Source organism: Schistocerca piceifrons, chromosome 6 (assembly GCF_021461385.2).
Source record: "Schistocerca piceifrons isolate TAMUIC-IGC-003096 chromosome 6, iqSchPice1.1, whole genome shotgun sequence".
NCBI lineage: Eukaryota > Metazoa > Arthropoda > Insecta > Orthoptera > Acrididae > Schistocerca > Schistocerca piceifrons.
The window spans coordinates 58,822,166-58,843,904 of NC_060143.1; positions in this window are offsets into that span (position 1 = coordinate 58,822,166).

Consider the following 21,739-nt stretch of genomic DNA (forward strand, 5'->3'; position numbering starts at 1 on the left):
GTTCCCTCGTTTTCTTGGAAGTAGATCATAAAATTATTTTTTACTGGATCTGTAGGCATAAAATAACTATATTAGTGCATCTATTAAATTTTATTTTAACCAATGCTGCAGTGCAGCTAGAAACTAGATATTAAACAAAATAGGCAAAGCAAGGTGTGAAACGTCATTCGCTAGCCATAAGGCATTTCATAATGCAGGAAACAATCTTCCAACTAGCAAGACAATAGACGTGAAATGTTTCTCATCATTTCATTTCAGTAAATATCATAAATTAAGAACTCTACAGTGTAATCATGTTTTCAAGTTTGAGGGTGTCATATTTGCGATGCTTTCTACAAAGAACTGTCAATAACGAGGATAATGGCCTCTTTTTTTTCTCCACCTAATGGCTTTCTGTTGTCAGACGACTATCTCTCAGCTGGGCACCCAAAACGCATTACGTCAAGGTCACTTACCTTTCTTGTTGAAATATTTACAACAGCAGTTTCCGCTACAGTGACAGTCTCATATAAAAATTTTCACAGGTCGAAAATTTGCGTTACAAATGTGTAGAAACAAAATCCTATAAATATAACAGTGTGCAAAAAATTTTCGGCGGCATTGTGATACATTCACACATTTACACATTTCATAACTCTTAAAGTACGATTCTTGGTTTCCAACATACTTTTTCACAAACCAGAGTCCCTAACCACTACTCATTATTCCTCGCTTTATTACACATACACATATTTGTAGACACTTCTTCAATATTTCATCATAATAAATATGTAGCATAATCAAATTCGTCATATAGCATCAGCTTATTGATAATAAACATACCACAACAGCGTTATACACATCGTCATCATAACATCATAAAACCTCAGCCAAATCTCAAAATCGTCGTAGCTTCCTCCAATAATTTCAAAACCTAAAAAAATTCTCTGCGCATGTTAAAAGTGTCATCTACCTCAAACGTACCTTAAAAATAATGATCCCATACCAAATACATCATTCAAAGCTCTCATAGTATCACAATGGTTCCGAAAAAAATATGAACATTTCACAAAGTACAGACAAAATACAGTTTCATAAGTGTGAAGTTATTCAACTGTGTAATTACGTAAACATCTGTCACTGATGTAGTAAAATAAATGTTTGTCTCTCCCAGTTAAATGATCAGATAGCTGTGTAAATTATGTCTTAGAGAAATATGGTATCGATGTGTAAAGTTGTATAAGCAAATACCATATTAGCTAGGGCTCCTTGTGCTTGCCAAACACATGGTACACAAAGTAATCGTGTACCCCCCTGAGGATTAATGTAATTATACCTTCAGGTGTTACAGATTACAGCAATGGTATGAAATGTATCAGGGAAAACCTTTGTATCATTGTAATTCAAAAATCTTTAAAAATAAATGTTTTAAGTACAAAATTAATCACTCAAATACGTGTACTGTAGCGCTAAACTGTGCGTCTTGTTGTAAGATAATCTCTGTGGAAGTGTCGTAGTTATCGTCCCCTGTAAGCAAAGTTCTGCTGAAATCAATGTACTTACCTCATAATAAACGAAAGTGAAATGCTTTGCGTATAGATATCGTAGTTATTACGTACCTTACCATGATCAAGAAAGTACTATAATATAACGTATTGTTGTGCTACGAAAAAGGCTGTCTCATTGTAGCTATACCACAAAAGTTACTACTAAAACATGTTTTACTTTCCAGAAGAATTCAGAAAAACTGTGCAGATATAAAACAGAAACACCGCAAAAGCAACATTGTAAATGGTCACTCATTAGTAGCGTCGTGATAAAATCGTATAGCTGTCGCATAAACTGACCACTGTGTCTTGTGGTATCTCACAGAAAGTACTTTAAATCCAGAATGTATTTTCAAGTAAACCAAAATGTTGCATTAAAATCTCATTAGCAGTGCCAGTATATGTTCTAAGTATGTAGGCCTGATAGTCGTTACGTAATCATGCGACTAACAAGCAAGAATGCACAAATAACAACACTGTGTCGTCTGTTCACTATAACAATGCATTCGTAATTTATGTTAAAAAATGTTCCCTAGGTTCTAGACTGGATAGTTAACTTCAAAACATTGTTGCATGTTAACAGTTTGTTAGTGTGACAAATTGTACTAGTAGTGTGAAGTGAAAAGTTTTATGGCAAAGACTAAGTTAAAAAAAGGATTATCTTTCAATAAACGGTTTTATGTGTGAATTGTGGTGTAAACCTTTACTCTTCCTAGTACGCGGAGTTTCAACTTCAACGCAGTTATCACGTGGTATACGTCGGATTCTGTAAGGTCCATTGGAAACTAGAAATAATTTGTGACTCAAGTGTTTCTTCTTATGTGACAATGAATGAGCTTTAATGAGAACTTTCTGACCAATATATAATTTCTTTGCATTTGTTTTACCGTGTAGTTTTCTCCTTTTGTCTGCTGCAGATTTTATATTTTTAATAGCCAAATCAATTATGTCTTTGTGTCGAAGTTTACGTGTATTCGGAAAAGGTACAAGCTCTCTGATTCTGTTCGGTGGTTCTTCATTCTTCAGTACAAGAACGGGTGGTAAAGCAGTGGAGTCATGAGGCATTTCATTCAGCACGTTTTGAAATAAGTGTAAATATCTGTCCCAATACTGATGCTTTCTGTGACAATAAATTCTGGAAAGCTTATTGATTTCTTTCATAATCCGTTCAGATGGGTTACAATGTGAAAAATTATACATGACTGTGCTTAAACTGACACACAATATTTTTTTTAGCGCAACGCAACCTGGCTTTCTGTAATCCCTACAAGAGAATGGCCCTGACTAAATTAACCTATACGTTTCACAAATCACTTACCTCACAAAAATCTTCGTTACTCGAACTACTGCAATACAGCGAGCGCCACTACTGCCAGCTAAATAAAAGATTCAAACTACGGCAGGCACTAACTACTGATAGGCATGGTTGGCAAATGAAAGATTTTAATAGAGAACAAACAATGTATTTACCTCAATAGTCATAATATATATAGCAGTTCATGACATCCATTCTTACAAATGGACACACCTCCACATTATCCATTCTCAAAAATCCGCCATCTCACTTCCCCACATCCACCACTGCTGGCGGCTCGCCTCCAACTGCGCAACACTACGCACTGTTAACATCCAGGTGCCCAACACTACAATGGCAGACAACAATGCAAACTAGCCACAGACTGCACACAGCACAGACAGTGATTTTCATACAGAGCGCTACGTGGAGTTACCAATAAGAAAACCTAAATAGCCTACTTACACACGTTACTCAATTGGGCATATTGAGAACAACATCACAGTGTATTCACTCCTTCATGATGCTTGTTGCCAAAAACCAACCCTGTTTCGCAAACAACGATAACATTCATAAATATAATATTAGGTATAGGAATAACTTATACTGTACGTTACTCAGCCTCAGTGTGGTGCAGAAAGGGACGACGTATTCAGCCTTTATAATTTTTGACCATTTACTCAATGATGCAAATAATTTAATAGGTAATAAAAATTCACGTCAAACTATAACTGAAATTATATGTACCTGAAAACCTACCCCACACAGTAAAATTTCTAAATGTGCAATAGTATAGTGTGTGTGTGTGTGTGTGTGTGTGTGTGTGTGTGTGTGTGTATGCGCGCGTGTAAAAAACAGATAGACAGATGCATAGGTAGGTAGGTAGATACATAGATCGATAGATAGATAGATAGAGAGAGAGAGAGAGAGAGAGAGAGAGATAGATAGAGAGAGAGAGAGAGAGAGAGAGAACATAATTGAGCATAAACCACTCTATGAAAAAAAAAAAGAAAAAGAGACGTAGCTTAACTCATATAAATGGTCAACAAGTTCCCATATTTTTAATGAGAAAGGGTACAATAATTGTAAGACTGAATTGTTCCGTATGCCGATCCACATACCGCGAGATCGCAATTACGAGGGTAAGTCATTTACTATCCTATAAAATTTTATTGTAATCAGATAGGATACTAACAAGAACATCATTTTTCGACATAGTCTCCTTGCGTTTCAACGCACTTGGTCCATCGTTGTACAAGCTTCCTCACGCCCTCATAAAAGAAGGTTCTCGGTTGAGCTGGGAGCCAGGAATGCACCGCTTCTTTCACTGCCTCGTCCGAGGCAAATCGACGGCCCATTAATGCCTGTTTGAGTGGACCAAACAAGTGATAGTCAGAAGGGCAAGATCGGGATTATATGGAGGCTCCTACATTCAAATTTGAGTTGCTGGAGCATTTCAGCAGTGTGGGCAGCAGTATGCGGACGGCCATTGTCGTTCAGCAACACAACACCGTTTGACAGCAATCCTCGGCCTTTGCTTCGAATTGCAGGCTTTTAGCCTGGCAGTAAGCATCTCACTGTAACGTACACTGTTTATTGTTGTGCCCCTTTCCCCATAATGTTCCAGTACTGGACCTTGTGCGTCCCAAAAAACCGTAATCATCAGTTTTGCTGCGGACGTTTGGGTCTCGAACTTTTTCCTTGCACGGCGAATTTGGATGTTTCTATTTCACACTCTGCCGTTTACTCCCCAGCTCGTTATGATGGATCCATGTTTCGTCACCAGTAATGATCCTTCGTTACCATAGCGATTCAAATGTTTTTTGCAGATGTCCAAGTGCGTTTTTTTATGCAGCTGTGTGAGTTGTTTTGGGGCCCATCTTGCACAAACTTTATGAAACCCAAGTCTGTTGTGGGTGATTTCGTAGGCAGAACCGTGACTAATTTGCAGACGATGTGCTACTTCGTCAATGGTTAATCGTCTGTCTAACAGAATCATTTCACGTGAACGCTCAATGGTTTCTTCATTTGTGGCGGTAAACGGTCGTCCGGCTCCTTCATCGTGCGTAACACTTACGCGACTATTTTGCAATTTTTCAATCCATTCGTAGACACTCTGTTGTGGCAAAACACTGTTCCCATACTGTACCGAAAGTCTTCGATGGATTTCAGCCACTGATACGCCTTCCGATCACGAAAAACGGATCACTGAACGTTGCTCTTCTATGGTGTAAATAGACAGCGGAGCAGCCATGATTAACAGCACTGCAGCGATAACGAAACTAACCTAGCAGCTGGAAAAGTGCAAAGCTATAACAACAAATAAACAGAGCTTGCGTCATCAATGTAAAACGACAGTACTACCAAAATAAACAAAAATATAACTAAATTGCGAATAATAATTGACTTAACCTCGTATCATAAAAGGAACGACAAGTAAATTAACTAACTAGTCGTGCGTAAAAGTTCGTAGCCACCATTGTACGTGGTGATACCTGCCGGGAGCGATGTGGAAGAATCGATCTCTACTTTGTTCTAGCACTTAATATCGTCTGACTACAGTTGGAATAGTACTTCGTGTACTGCCACGCTGCGCTGTGTCACTTTCTTCTTTCAAATTCTACTTATGTTCTTGCTATCCCACGGTTCATAGACTGTCCAGCTGTGACCACACTGTCAAACCTTTTTATTTGGACATGTGGAGCTACACGCCTCCTGCACGAGTTGATTGCACCTTGGAACTACCGGCGACTATGCACCAGCTGTCTGGGTAGGTGAAACCTTGTATAACCCGCATGGATGGACGACAGCGGTAAACAAACGCTGTAGTCTTGTTACTAAACGCAGAGCGGTAATATTGTAAAACATACGGCTGATTTAGAAAACCACACTCTGATAACATCTGATCAGTAGGAAACGTGAAGCTTTATCCAAAGTTTCTTGAAGTTATGGAGAATTACGGTGGATTCACTGTCTATTTTTTCGTCAAGCATGTGGTGATGTGCAGTTTTGCGTATGATAATTTCCAGATATTTTAGAATGTCTGTTTTTATGGTGCATATGTAGGATCTTTTTCAATATTGTGGACAGTGTATCGAGTTTAAAATAAAGGAACGCTGCTGCTGAAGTCGAGAAAGATGTTATTTAACTCTTATTCTCAAGTTCCTATCACTTTGTCCTTTTTGGAACTAGTTGCAGTTTTGGCATTTGTTTTTATACAATGTAGATGGGGACACAGAGGGTGGCCAGCAGTATGGAAACGCCACGAACACAACACAGGATAGTGTCTAATACAATGTAGGAAACGTGGTGGCATTCAAACCAGGTTCCAGCCTTTTCGAAATTGATAACTGCAGAGTCCGTTGTTCTCAAGGGAATCTTGCACTTTTCTTCCTGCAAAATAGCGGCAAGTTCTAGTAACGATGATGGATAGCCATCACGCTCCATTCTCTTAGAAATAGACCACAGAGGCTCATTAATATTGAGATCTGGTGACTGTAGTGCCCAGGAAAGACGCAACAATCTATCGTCGTGCTCACAAAACCAGCCCTGGATGATGCGAGGAGCTGTGTGAATGGGTGAACAGGGGCCCTACCATCTTCGAGCACAGCATCATCATTGCGGAACAAACACTGTACCATGGGACGTACCTGATCAGCCAAAACGATCATATAAACCTTGATAGTAATGGGACCTTTCAGAGTAACCATCGTGTGGGGCGGCGGGTGGACTAATTGTTTGTTATAATGTAGAATGTAATGTAGAAAAGATGCATTTCCCGGCAGATTAGCAACATATGTGGGGCGGCGGGTGGAATAAATGTTGTTATATAATGTTTGGTTTGTAATGAAGAAAGATGCATTTCCCGGCCGACTAGCAATATATGTGGGGCGGCAGGTGGAATAATTGTTATTATAAATGTTCCTATTATTTATTTAATGCTGTTGTTTGCCGTTCTCAACACTGGCTCTCTAACTACAATATTGGCAACCAGAAAGTGATTAGCAAAACGTGAAGCCCACTTCATCTGAGAAATACACTTACAGCTACAGCTTATAGCTCTGAGGAATAAGGAGATTGTCTGGGATTCATAATGAAAAACGATTCTCTAAAAATGTTCACTATATTCTGAAAGTCACAGACCAAAAAGAATCCACACAATCCAACTACCAGAGCAGTTGAGAGTCTAATGCGCTGATACAACTATAACTATTCAAATTAAATGTTTAAGTGAATGCTCGCCATAATTTGATGATAATGTTCATCAAACGCCACGCTAAATAATGGTAGAATGTCTGTCCCGCGGCGGCACGTGAAAATACGACATACGCAAACTGAAGATAGATCATTAAAGTCATCCCAGAATTAACACTTCACTCGAAAACGATTTCATGGTTACGCGTATCCCGAGTAACTTATTACGGCATCCGAGGCTGTTTATAACAATGATACCGATGCGACGCGACTCCCGGCACAGATGGTGCGCTAATCAGCGTCTGGAGAGAACTGGGGCCTTTTCTTCTCGCGCAGCGTTCTAATATATAAAGCCGCGGTGCGGACGGCTAAGGGAACGCCTGATCAAATCGGCTCTCCCGACTAGCCGCTGGGCTAGTAATGCAACACCTTCAGTTATCGAATAAATCATTGCTTCCTTTGCTGATGGCCGATGAAGCTCTCAATTTAAATGTGCAATCAGCACACAGGTAAGTAATCATAATAAAAGTCTGACGTGGCTAAGTCAAATATTTTGGGCGAGAGAATTAATTTAATTGCACTACACGCTTTAGATGAGCTCTGAACTTGCTCTTTGGAGATACGCTATCACTATAGTTTTATAGTTATTCAGTTGAAACTTCTCATATCTTTATGATTATAGCGGATTTCCCTTCTACTTGAGTTTAAACATACTAGCTTTATTTATTCGCCTACTTAATCTATCTTGCTTCCTTAATTTTTAAGACAAAAACCAGAAAATCATGAATTTCAACTAAAATCTTAATTTGTGAGATCCAGAATACTGTTTCTACTCAATTATTATGAAAAAGGAATCTAAATATAAATTTTTAAGTTTCTAGCTCTTTTCTGTTGCGCCAATGATTTTTACAGAAAAACATCCAAATTTCGAAAATGGTTCAAGTTATTGAACTGATATTCAACACATATTGATTTAGTATTACTCCTGACATGCTAGAAACGCTTCAGGTTATATACTTGATTTTTAAAGTATTGCGCAACATTTATGATTTAGTATTACTCCTGACATGCTAGAAACGCTTCAGGTTATATACTTGATTTTTAAAGTATTGCGCAACATTTATGACGTCAGAGCTAGTTACAGCGGACTGGCTGGCACACAATGGAAAGACTGATGTGAATTTTATACGGCTTGAGTAGGCTGCTTCCCTACAATGGGCTCTACAGAATACCACTATATGGCCGCCCAAACCAGAAGTTGGAAACAATGTGGAACGAGACTCATCCGACCAAATGACATTCTTTCAACTCCATATAGTACACGTTTTATAGGGTCGGCACCACATTTTCCTGTTAAGGGCATTTGCATCATTAATGTGTTTGAGATTCCAGCTCGTTCTGCATTTACGTGCTTATGGAGCTCCCTTCGTGTTGTTTTGGCGCTGAAAAGTTTCATGAATGCGAGATTCATCTCTGGAGTGACTTTTGGAGCTTTCATTCTCTTTTTTTCTCTCGTCACATTCCACTTTAGTGACCTTCTGCGCTGTTATTTGTAGAGGCACCACCGTTTAAGATGGGAAAGCGTTAGCTTCGGTGCAATATTTCAGAGGGCACAAGTTACAGCAAGGTGCGAGCCTATTGACAGTAAGTTACGCTACCAGCAGTTGCGAAGTAGAATGGATGCCACAGGGCCGTAGACCGACTGGAAAGAGTAAACACAGCGGTTTGCATGGCGCAAGTTACAGGCAATGAGTACATGACTCAGAGCAGGGCATTAGCAAAACAGAGGTGCACTGCCGTGTATAAATAGGCGCCAGTTCACTAACAAGGCATTCAGGTGTGACAGCTCTCCTGGACGGTGGGGCGTGCCACACCACCAGCTACATACAGCAGCAGGTGGTGCGCCAGCATTCCAGTCCTTGGCAGGTCGCTGGTTCGACCCTCTGCAGCCACTGCGGTGTCTGCAGCCAGCCAACGGCGGGCCGCGCCACTGCTCGCTACTGCGGGCAGTCTTGTTGTCTCCTAACACATGCTGGAGACATCCCGAGGCGAGGGCCGCAAATTCGGACGCCGTACCGTGGGCACTTGCCCCCGCGATCTTAGCCACACCGGCGAGGAAGCACGCCGCAGCTCCCAGCAGGCGGCGCTGTGGTAGCAGGGGCGGAAACCGTTGAGTCGACTGCCGGCACATCCTGACGTCAATACAACTCCGCGCCCGTACAATGCCGACACACAGCAGGGTGTTGCATGGGTTGCTTAGGCAGCCATTCCGCGCCAAGCCATTTCGCAGACAGTGAAGTTGTGTCCTCAGCATTGTGAGACCCTGTGATGCAGAAAGACAGGAACGGGGGCACTGTAGCTGGAAATAATAAATCACTTAGGAAACTCGGACGAGTTTTAATACGGCGCATCCTGACAGTTTCCATCCTTGTCCAACATTCCGTCTACACATTCAACACACACTTTCGACCGCATTGTGACTTAGCAGATGATTTATAAATGGTGGGCTCCATGTGGTTCCCAAGTTGTGCAGTGACCGTAAACCATAAATTTACCAAATAAGCAGCAACCAGTCGCAAAATCATGTTTGTTTATTCGCTTTTGCAAACCGATTTCAACTGATTAACAGCCATCATCGGTGCTACAAATATAAGAATACAAATAAAAATAACTAATAACAGTGATCAAATGAGTAAATGTACGTAAAGCAACGTAAAACCAATTAAATGTATATAGACGCATTAAACCACTTAAAATGCACATACAAATTTACCTTTCAACAAATATGTGCCCCGAGTAGTGATACTGTCTTAAGCAGAGGCCAAACATAAAGTGATACATCGAGAATTGACTACGAGTTCTCAATTCATCTTATGAGCCTGTGTTAATTTTCCCGTGTATGAAGTGTACTAGCACTTTATTTTTGCATTTGGTCTTGTTTCTTTAATACGTTGGTTTCATTCGTGTCCATAATTTTCTTATCTCAACTTAGTTTACATTACATGTGCATTCAGCAATGTGGCGCCATCAGCCGAAAAAAATCCAATCTTCCTGAATATCATTAATTGTCCCCTAATGGATGCCAACACCGCTTTACGTTTTGGCATTATGATAAACTTTAGCTCTTCGATAACATGATAACTAATTAAAAAAAAAAGAAAAAATTTTAAAAAAATTTAAAAATTTTTTCTATGGTGTGCTTCTCATCTATGTTTGTTCCTTTTTACTAATTTGTTCAATCGCTTTTTGGCATATATAACTGTATTATGTGGTTGACAAAATATTTGTCAGTATATCCATTTTATATAAATATTTTAGTATTTTATCATTATATTTTACCTCACTTTGTATGTCATTTCTTCTTCTCATTTTTATTTCATTTTAGCTGTATCTTTTCGCATAGAGGACGGGTTTGCTTTTCAGCGCCCCGTTATGGTTTCTCATTGTCATAGTCAATTCCCGATGTGTCACTTTATGTTTGACCTCTGCTTAAGACACTATTACTACTCAGGGCACATATTCGTTGAAAGGTAAATTTGTGTGTGCATTTTGAATGGTTTAATGCATACATATATACATTTAATTGGTTTTACGTTTCTTTATGTACATTTATTCATTTGGCCACTGTTATTAATTATTTTCATTTTTATTCTTGTATTTATAGCACCGATGATGGCTGTTAATCAGTTGAAATCGATTTGCAAAAGTGAATAAATAAAACATGATTTTGCGACTGGTAGCTGCTTATTTGGTAATTTTAGCAGATGATGTTTTTCCACTTTCCCTGTATGCGATATAAAACTTTGATAGAGTGCCCCTTGAAACATCAAACACTTGTGCGACCTTCGTTATGGAAGCACGCTCCATACGAGCACCAAGAATTTTCCAATGTCCAAATCCACTTAGCTCTAACACAAGTCACTCACAACAACACAGAACACTGTTCCGACCATGGCGACAGATACTTGTAACACTCTGAGGACTTTGGATAGGCCGGCCGGGTTGGCCGAGCGGTTCTAGGCGCTACAGACTGGAACCGAGCGACCACTACGGTCGCAGGTTCGTATCCTGCCTCGACCATGGATGTGAGTGATGTCCTTAGGTTAGTTAGGCTTAAGTAGTTCTAAGTTCTAGGGAACTGATGACCTCAGAAGTTAAGTCCCATAGTGCTCAGAACCATTTGAACTTTGGATAGATGCCATTGGTGGTCACATACAGATGCGCAACCTGCAGGCTTATCGGCATTTGTGTCCAAGCATATATTTCTCACTGTATTTCTCTAGTTTTGTCTAACTTCTGAAATCTATTTTATTTGTTTTATTTTGTTTCTGGAATGACTCTTTATTTTTTTATCAAAAGCAGTGCTTGGAAATAGTAGTTACTTTTATGAGACGTTACCAACCAACTCCAGGCTCTATTGTATCGTCTTCTTACTGACAGAGGTGAGTAGGGTGGTGAGAGCTGTGGAAAATGTTCCACACTTGGTATCTAACGGCCGTTTAGCCAGCTGAAAGATTAGGTCCTCTTAATTTTCAACATTCTTCTGTAGCGTACGGCTCAAATGCTTCATTCCTCTCCTTTTCTGTTTTTGCCACAGTCCGTGCTTCACTACTGTACTATGCTGTGCACCAAACGCACGCACATTCTCAGAAATTTCTTCCTCAAATTAAGATCTGTGGTTAATACTAGTAGACTTCTCTTGGCCAGGAATACCCTTTTTCCCAGTCAGAGGTTGCCTGTCCTCGTTGCTCTGTCTTGGGTTATTTTACTACCTAGATAGCAGAATTCCTTAACTCCATCTACTGTGTGACGATTAATCCTGATGTTAGGTTTCTCGCTCTTTCTCATGTCTGCTACTTTTCATTACTTTCGTCTTTCATCGATTTACTCTCAATCCATTTCCTGAACTAATGAGACTGTTCCTCCATTGAGCAGATCCTATAATTCTCCTTCACTTTTACCGAGGACGGCAATATCATCAGCGAATCTTATCATGGCTATCCTTTCAACTTGAGTTTTAATTCCACTCTTGAACCTGTCTTTTATTTCCATCAGTGCTTTTACGGTGTGTAGATTGAACAGAAGAGGCGAAAGACTTCAGCCCTGTCTTACATCCTTTTTTATCAGAGCACTTCGTTCTTGGTCTTTCACTTTTATTGTTCGCTCTGGGCTCTTGTGCATTTGCATATTTCCCGCCTTTCTCTATTGAACATCTTTTGCCATTTTAGCCGGTTGGTGTGGCCCAGCGGTTCTAGGCGCTTCAGTCTGGAACCGCGCGACCGCTACGGTCACAGGTTCGAATCCTGCCTCGGGGTGGATGTGTGTGATGTCCTTAGGTTAGTTTAAGTAGTTCTAAGTTCTAGGGCACTGATGACCTCAAATGTTAAGTCCCATAGTGCTCAGAGCCATTTGAATCATTTCGCCATTTTACACTGTCGAACGCTTTTTACAGGTCGACAAGTGCTACGAATTTGTCTCGATTTTTGTCAGTCTTACTTCCATTATGAACTCCAACGTCAGAACACCCGCTATGGTTCCTTTACCTCTCCTGATCGTCATCTAAAACATACACAATTTTCTTTTCCGTCCTTCTGTTTACTATTCTTGCCAGACACTTGGATGCATGAGTTCTTCAGCTGACTCTCAGTTTTGAGCTCTTGTAATCTTCGGATTAGAAGATTCTTGCCAGCAATTTTGATGCACGAGCTGTCAAGCTGGCTGTGTGATAATTCTCGCACTGGTCAGCTCTCGCAATATTCGGAACTGTGTGGATGATGTTGTTCTTTATGTCAGACGGTGTATCTCCTACTTACCTGCAAACGTGTCCAGTGTTCCTGCCGTGTTTTTCGCCGAGAACCTTGGCCCGTGGCGCCGGTGTCCCGGCCGCATCCGCTGGCGCAACGCCGTCGCCTCGCCGGCAGCGACTCGTGTCGGCGTAATTCGCTATTTACTGCCGCACGCGCCGCGCCGCGCCCCTTCATTATGCCTTGGCCGGCTCTCGCATAAAATCGTCGAACGGCGGCGGCGCAGGCGCCGTCTCCTCGCTGCCTCGCTCGCAGTAGGCAGCCGACTGACCCGGAAAAAAATTTGCTCCAGTCAACTGTGCAAAGAGCTTTCTCTGACGGAAGGAAAGGCAACTGTCAACACAGTGATGTGCTCGACTCACTTTGTTGGGTTGAAAGTTTCTTGTGCTTGCTTATTTTTCTACTTACAATTAGAATCTTTACTATTGAAAACAGACATACCTCCACAAGTGTGAGGCCCGAAGCTAACGAGCACTTGCTATCCATGATAGTTCACGAATTAATTAACACGAGCCGGCCAGTGTGGCCGAGCGGCTCTAGGCGCTTCAGTCTGGAACCGCGCGACAACGACGGTCGCAGATTAGAATCCTGCCTCCGGCATGGATGTGTGTAATGTCCTTAGGTTGGTTAGGTTTAAGTAATTCTAAGTTCTAGGGGACTGATGATGGTTCAAATGGCTCTGAGCACTATGGGACTTAACATCTGGGGTCATCAGTCCCCTAGAACTTAGAACTACTTAAACCTAACTAACCTAAAGACATCACACACATCCATGCCCGAGGCAGGATTCGAATCTGCGACCGTAGCAGTCGCGCTGTTCCGGACTGAAGTGCCTAGAACCGTTCGGTCACAGCGGCCTGCAGTCAATATACACAGTGTAAGGTGGCTATAATTTCGCATCTTACAAGCACTCATCTATCATACTTTGCCGTGAACTACAACCACAATTAGGTGTGATTTGGTAGGTTGTACATCGTATATATGAATATTTCAAGGAGACTGACATTGTCACGTTAACTTTTTAAATAATTGTTAACGATTATTGCATGAAAGGTGACGGACTGTCTTTATTAACAGAACGGCGTAATGAATGATTGCCTATACTAGTAGGGGTTGGAACGCCAGTGGAGATGAAACGGCAGGCAGAACTCAAGTTCTGGGTGGAAGGCCCGCACAGGTGTTGGTCCTGCTTAAAAACAGGAAGTAGCTAGAGCTCTGTTCCATAATAGGATGACGGCTGGCCGCTATGGTAGCAGCACCGGAAAGATAACCGGAAACTCTGCAAATCTTGGACACAGGTGAGAGGAACGAAGAAGCGTCACCTCGGAAACCACGCAGGCTGAGTTATTTCCAAGGATTTTTACTCAGAAGCGTACCATTGTACGAGTATAGGTTTTCCTCGCAAACCTTCCGCGCTGGACGACAAAAGACCAAAATATCGTTGGTCGGCGTTCGGAAGAATCTGTAGAGAGGGAGAATATTTCGTGGTTTCGGGAATATGATTCGTTTTCGGAATTACGAGGGTGCGGAGCCGAGCCTTGCTGGGAAGCCAGCGGTGGAGAGACGGGGTCTTCCGTTGTGAGCGCCGATATGTGACGGTCGCTCGGTATCAGCTTTTGTTGGTACAGACGATGTCTTTGCTCTCAGGCGAATTTATAGTTAGAACAGTTAGGTACTGTACTTCACCTCCGTGTTAGAAGTCGTCGTTGAGTACGCAGCGTTTAGTAATTGAGAGCACTTCTTCTGCCTATACTTACGTTGAGACATCAGAACTCCGTCCTTGTGGCTGGAAGTTCGCGTTTCTCGTCTGTAGAACACAGAAGAGAAGCAAGTATTAGATTACATTAGTCAGAGGACCGCCTTCTGCCGTCCTAGTGTTTGAAAGAGTTTATTTGTGGCTGGAGTTCTTCCACTGTCTCAGACGAGTACGACAACAATCACTTCGACGCAGCAGACGCAGTACATACGGTGATATCGCAAATTGCTTTGGCTTATCAGGGCTATAAAGCTAAACACATTAGTTCATTTCCACTTTGGTTCCACACCACCATAGATCATCTTTGAAAGCAGTGTCTTCTAGTGTTTGGTACGTAGATGATGTTGGTTATTTTTCATTATTGTTATTAGATCTTGCAGACATAATAAGGGGCAGACTTGGGCAACTCACTAAAAATTTTAGTTAGGAAATACAGACAATTGTACTTAAAGGGATGATTTTAATCTATAATAAATATGTATTGAACAACAACGTTTATTATTTAGTAGTATTAGTTGCCTTCACCATATATTTATGTTTAGATTGTAATTTATATGTAAAAAGAGAATGAAGAGATCCTTAGATCTGCTTCAGAGGGTAGTCAGACAGGGCAAAATCATCATTTCAGCGTTTCTTATTTTCTGTTGCGCACATTCATTTACACCCGCCTGGACTAGCATCGTGCAACTGAGCCATGGGGTACCTCCTAACTTCGTGTCTGATTTCCTTTCGCCTGGCGTAATGCGTCAAATGGATGTGGTATAAACAAGTCGTTGGAAGTTCCCTGGAGACACTGTGTGATCAGAAGTATCCGGACACCCCCAAAAACATACGTTTTTCGTATTAGGTGCATTCTGCTGCCACCTACTGCCAGGACCTCAGTGGTCATTAGAGATCGTGAGAGAGCAGAATGGGGCTCTTCGCGCAACTCACGGACTTCGAACGTGGTCAGGTGATTGGGTGCCACTTGTGTCATACGCGAGATTTCCACACTCCTAAACATCCCTTGGTCCACTGTTTCCGACGTGATAGTGAACTGGAAACGTGAAGGACACGTGCAGCACAAAAGCGTACAGGCCGACCTCGTCTGTTGATTGACAAGAGACTGCTGATAATTGAAGAGGGCCGTAATGTGTAATAGGCAGACATCTGTCCAGACCATCACACAGGAATGCATCAGGATCCACTGCAAGTTCTATGACTGTTAGGTGGGAAAACTTCGATTTCATGGTCGAGCGGCTTCCCATAAGCCACACACCACACCGGTAAATGGCAAACGACGCCCCGCTTGGTGTAAGGAACGTAAATATTGGACGACTGAACATTAGAAAAACGTTGTGTTCAGTGACGAATCACGGTACACAATGTGGCGATACGATGGCGGGGTGTGGGTATGGCGAATGCCCGGTGAACGGCATCTGCCAGCGTGTGTAGTGTTGTTATGGTGTGGTCGTGTTTTTCATGAAGGAATATTGGACGACTGAACATTAGAAAAACGTTGTGTTCAGTGACGAATCACGGTACACAATGTGGCGATACGATGGCGGGGTGTGGGTATGGCGAATGCCCGGTGAACGGCATCTGCCAGCGTGTGTAGTGTTGTTATGGTGTGGTCGTGTTTTTCATGAAGGAGGCTTGCACCCCTTGTTGTTTTGCGCGACACTATCACAGCACAGGCCTACATTGATATTTCAAGCACCTTCATGCTTACAACTGTTGAGAGAAATTCCGGGATGGCGATTCAACTGTTCGTAATGTACGGCCTGTGGCGGTGAGTTAACACGACTATGGCAATCCTATATTGGACTTGCCTGCACAGAGTCCTGATCTGAATCCTATAGAAAACATTTGAGACGTAATGGAACACCGACTTCGGGCGAAGCGTCAACGACTGACAGTGATACCTCTCATAAGTCCAGACTGATTGAACGAATGCCTGCGAGAGAGGAATCTGTCATCAAGGCTAAAGGTGAGCCAATGCCATATTGAATTCCAGCATTACCGTTGGAGGACGCCACGAACTTGTAACTCATTTTCAGCCTGATGTCCGGATAGTATTGATCGCATAGTGTATATTGAACCATACTGCCTCTATAGCCATTCATAATTGTGAAAGTGTTGCCGGTGCGTGATTTTATACACCAACTGACCTCTCTATTACGTCCCATAAATGTTCGCTGGGGTGCCAGATCATTCGCTCGAACTGTGCAGAGTGCTCTTCACAACAATTGCGAATAGTTACCAACCATAAAAATTCCATCGTTGTATGAGAACATGAAGTGCATGACTGGCTGCAAATTTTTCCAGGTAGCCGAACGTAACCATCTCGGATCAATGTTCGGTATAGCTGGATCAGAGGACCCAGTGTATTCCATGTAAACATAGCCAAATACTCTACTGGCCATTAAAATTACTACACCAAGAAGAAATGCAGATGATAAACGGGTATTCATTGGACAAATATACTATACTAGAACTGACATGTGATTACATTTTCACGCAATTTGGGTGCATACATCCTGAGAAATCAGTACCCAGAACAACCACCTCTGGCCGTAATAACGGCCTTGATACGCCTGGGCATTGAGTCAAACAGAGCTTGGATGGCGTGTACAGGTACAGCTGCCCATACAGTTTCAACACGATACTACAGTTCATCAAGAGTAGTGACTGGCATATTGTGACGAGCCAGTTGCTCGGCCATCATTGACCAGACGTTTTCAATTGGTGAGAGATCTGGAGAATGTGCTTTCCGGGGCAGCAGGGATCGAATGAAGGGTAGAGCCACGGGTCGTAACACATCTGAAATGTAACGTCCACTGTTCAAAGTGCCGTCAATGCGAACAAGAGGTGACCGAGACGTGTAACCAATGGCGCCCCATACCATCACACCGGGTCATGCTCCAGTATGGCGATGACGAATACACGCTTCCAATGTGCGTTCACCACGATGTCGCCAAACGCGGATGCGGCCATCATGATGCTGTAAAAAGAACCTGGATTCATCTGACAAAATGACGTTTTGCCATTCGTGCACCCAGGTTCGTCGTTGAGTACACCATCGCAGGCGCTCATGTCTGTGATGCAGCGTCAAGAGTAACCGCAGCCATGGTCTCCGAGCTGATAGTCCATGCTGCTGCAAACGTCGTCGAGCTGTTCGTGCAGATGGTTGTTGTCTTGCAAACGTCCCCATCTGTTGACTCAGGGATCGAGAAGTGGCTGCACGATCTGTTACAGCCATGCGGATAAGATGCCTGTCATCTCGACTGCTAGTGATACGAGGCCGTTGGGATCCAGCACGGCGTTCCGTACTACCCTCCTGAACCCACCGTTACCATATTCTCATAACAGTCAGTGGATCTCGACCAATGTGAGTGCCAATGTCGCGATATGATAAACCGCAGTCGCGATAGGCTACAATCCGACCTTTATCAAAGTCGGAAACGTGATGGTGTAATGTTGTTGCTTTATTTTGCTATGTAAGCGGTGCTGATAGACAATAAAAGCGGGTTAAAAGCTGTGAGCTGTCTGGGGAAGTTAACCTTGCATTACTGAGCAACTGTTTCACCAGGTATCCAGTCGAGCTTACCAAATTCCCAACCAGACTAACATTAATTATAATCTTTTAATAGTCATACGACAACCGGTGATACATATATAAGAAGAGAATTTAAATTAAAAAAAAGAAATCAGTCTATATTTGGAAATTTATTTTAACATCGATCATTGAAATTTCAGCATATTAAACTTGATTCATAACCAACCTGGTGCCTTATTTAGGATTGTGAAAATGTGAGATTGTAATCTTACGGAACACATCAAATATGGAGCCAAGATTGGGAGACTGCATACAACACAGCATTCATAAAATAACAGGCGAAGAACGTTGAAACATATGCAAGAGGAAATTAACCACAACCAACCGATTCAATTTTCACCCAAAGAAGTTACGTTCGTAGCACAATCCTGTCCGACATGTAATTACCACACACTGGTATACTAAATTCATACTAACTCTCTGTGAAATCTTCCCGAAAAGAATAGCTGAGGGCTACTTTGATGATTACACCACATCCTTCACGTGGTCAACTTGGTTTACACAAAGAGTATAACTCCACAATAATTTTGATGATTAAAATAAATTAGATCGAAAAGCAATTTACAAAAGAAAAACCTCGAACTGGTTACTATCGTCTTACTATTAACCTGATGGGTCAAACAATTGTATAAGCACGTGGTACTGGTCTCACAAAGTACACCCCACGTGGGTTGAACATAAAGAAAAGTTGCTATATTGAAAAATTTTGTCAAGACGAGACGTTATAATCTTACGCACATTCGTATTTAAGATTGATGATCTTAGTTAGAGTTACTGATCAACCCGTGGTTCCACTTTACTCACAAAGTAGTGACAAAGCAACTATCGGAATATATTCTGAACTTCGCACTTGAAATACACTGCGTTGCAATTTAAGATAACATTAGATATTTTAGAGCTAAACTTGAAATAAAGGTGATTAAATTTTCAGTTAGGCTGAACTTAAGAAATCCATTGTCCTGCGGACTTAGCAGACACGCGCTTAGCCGGAGACATGACAAGGGACGGACAGGACCATACTAAGAATAGAAACCTCTCTGCTTTTAGAAAGCGTAGCTACCTGTTCCGACGTTAGTCCTAGTGTTCTCTAGGAGACAGGCTTGCCTGCTACCCTCAAGCATGCAACTAGAAATACATTTGCTCATTCATACTCTCACACAGAAGGGAAGGGGGATGACAGTATCTTATCATATACAGTATATAAAAGAAAGCGGATGTAGGTTCCGTATGAGACTGTGTGACATGAATTACATATAAACTGTGTTTTAAAGTGTAGTAGTGTGACAGATCGTTCTTGTTTATGTGTGAAAGTAACACGTTCCACTACTCAGTCTCCTCCCAGATAGTCAGAAACGCCACAGTAAATTTAAAAGAGGAATTTATGCCGTAAATGACAACAGATTTAAGAAATCAACATGAAAGGAATCCAACAGAGACCTTTCAATGGTACGCATTTCTCCTCCTTACATGAGGCATCACAACAACGTTTCACCAGGCAACGCCACCGCCGTTCAACTGCTGTTTGTGGATGAGAAATCGGTTGGAAACTTTCCTCATGTCAGCACGTTGTAGGTGTCGCCACCGGCGCCAACCTAGTGTGAATACTCTGAAAAGCTAATCATCTGCATATCACAGCATCTTCTTCCTGTCGGTTAAATTTCGCGTCTGTAACACGTCATCTTCGTGGTGTAGCAATTTTAATGGCCAGTAGTGTAATTATGTAGCCATCACCAGATTCCACTTGGCATTGTTGACAACCTGGGTCCGTGGATTCGAGGGGTGTGGTCTTACCTAGTGAAATCGGGACTCATCTGAGCTGGCCACGGTTATCTGTGGTCCAACCGATATAGTCACGAGCCTAGAAGGGGCGCTGCAGGCAATGAAGTGCTGTTAGCAAAGGCAATCACATCGGTCTTCTGCTCCCACAGTCCATTAACACCAAGTTTCGCCGCACTGTCCTAACGGATTCGTCTGTTGTACGTCCCACAATGATATTTGCTTTTATCTCACGCAGTGTTGCTTGTCTGTTAGCACTGACAACTCGACACGAACGTCGTTGCTCTCGGTCGTTAAGTGAAGGCCGTTGGCCACTGTGTTGTCCGTGATAAGAAGTAATGCCTGATATTTCGTATTATAGTCACACACTTGACCCTTTGGATCTCGGAATATTGAATTCGCTAACGATTTCCGAAATGGAGTGTCCCATGCGTCTAGCTCGAACTATCATTCTGCGTTGAAACACCGTTAATTCCCGTCCTCGGCCGTAATCAAGTCAGAAGCCTTTTCACATGAATGACCTGTGTAGAAATGGTAGCTCCTCCAATGTACCACCCTTTTGTATCTTGTGTGCGTGAGAGTATCGCCACCTGTATACGTGCATACCGCTTTCCCATGACACTGTGCGCTTCTTGGATCTCGTGGCTCAGTAGAGAGATAAACTTTTCCAAAAGATTTATACGTGTGCGTAAGGCGCAGTCGAAGGAAAACGAGGGAGGTGAAATAAAAGCAAAAGTTATCGCTATGATTGGTAATAAATGTTAAAAAATTTATCCCATTGTGAGAAAAGATAGTCATTGCCTGCATGGAAAAATGTTTGCGCTTGCCTATGCAACCACAGGCGTGCACGTCTTGTCTGAAGGAAATCGACAGCTGCGAATGTCTTTCTTCGGGCATCCAAAAATATGTGGACCGCATGCGGGAAGATTGGGACTGTGTAGAGGATGTGAAGGGGCCTCCCAGCGCACTTCTGCAGCGTAATGAAAATAACGAGCACAACAGTTTTGGGAAAATCATGATCACCTTTTCTTTGAGTGCAAGGGGACGCTGCTCATTGACTTTCTGGAACGCGGCGCCACAATTGATGCAGAGCGGTACGTGGACACTTTGCAAAAACTGTAACACGTCATCAAGTGCCGGCCGGAGTGGCCTGGCGGTTCTAGGCGCTACAGTCTGGAACCGCGCGACCGTTACGGTCGCAGGTTCGAATCCTGCCTCGGGCATGGATGTGTGTGATGTCCTTAGGTTAGTTAGGTTAAAGTAGTTCTAAGTTCTAGGGGACTGATGACCTCGGATGTTAAGTCCCACAGTGCACAGAGCCATTTGAACCATTTGAAATTAGGTGGTGTAGAAGGAATTAGAACAGGAAACGAGACACTGAAAGTAGTTGATGATTTGTTTTTATATTTGCGCATAAGAATAACTAATGCAGCAAAAGCAGAGAGGATAAAAATCCTGACTGGCAATAGCAAGAAAAGCTGTTCGGAAGGAGTGTTTAAGCCAGTGGCTGTGATGATTTCCTTAAAAGCGCTCCGCCAGTTTCCTTCCTCATCCTTCCCTAATTTGAACTTTTACTCCGCCACTAATGACCTCGTTGTCGAAGTGACATTAAACACTGATCTTCTTTCCTTGCACATTAATCAAAATATCAAAAAAATGTTAATGAGTATTTTCAATTTCATTATGATTGAACTTTGATATTTGAAAAATCCATGACTTTAATAAAATGGCAAGGGTAATGTAAATCAGAACACTGGGAGGAGTTGTGGTCTAAATAACAATTGATTTATT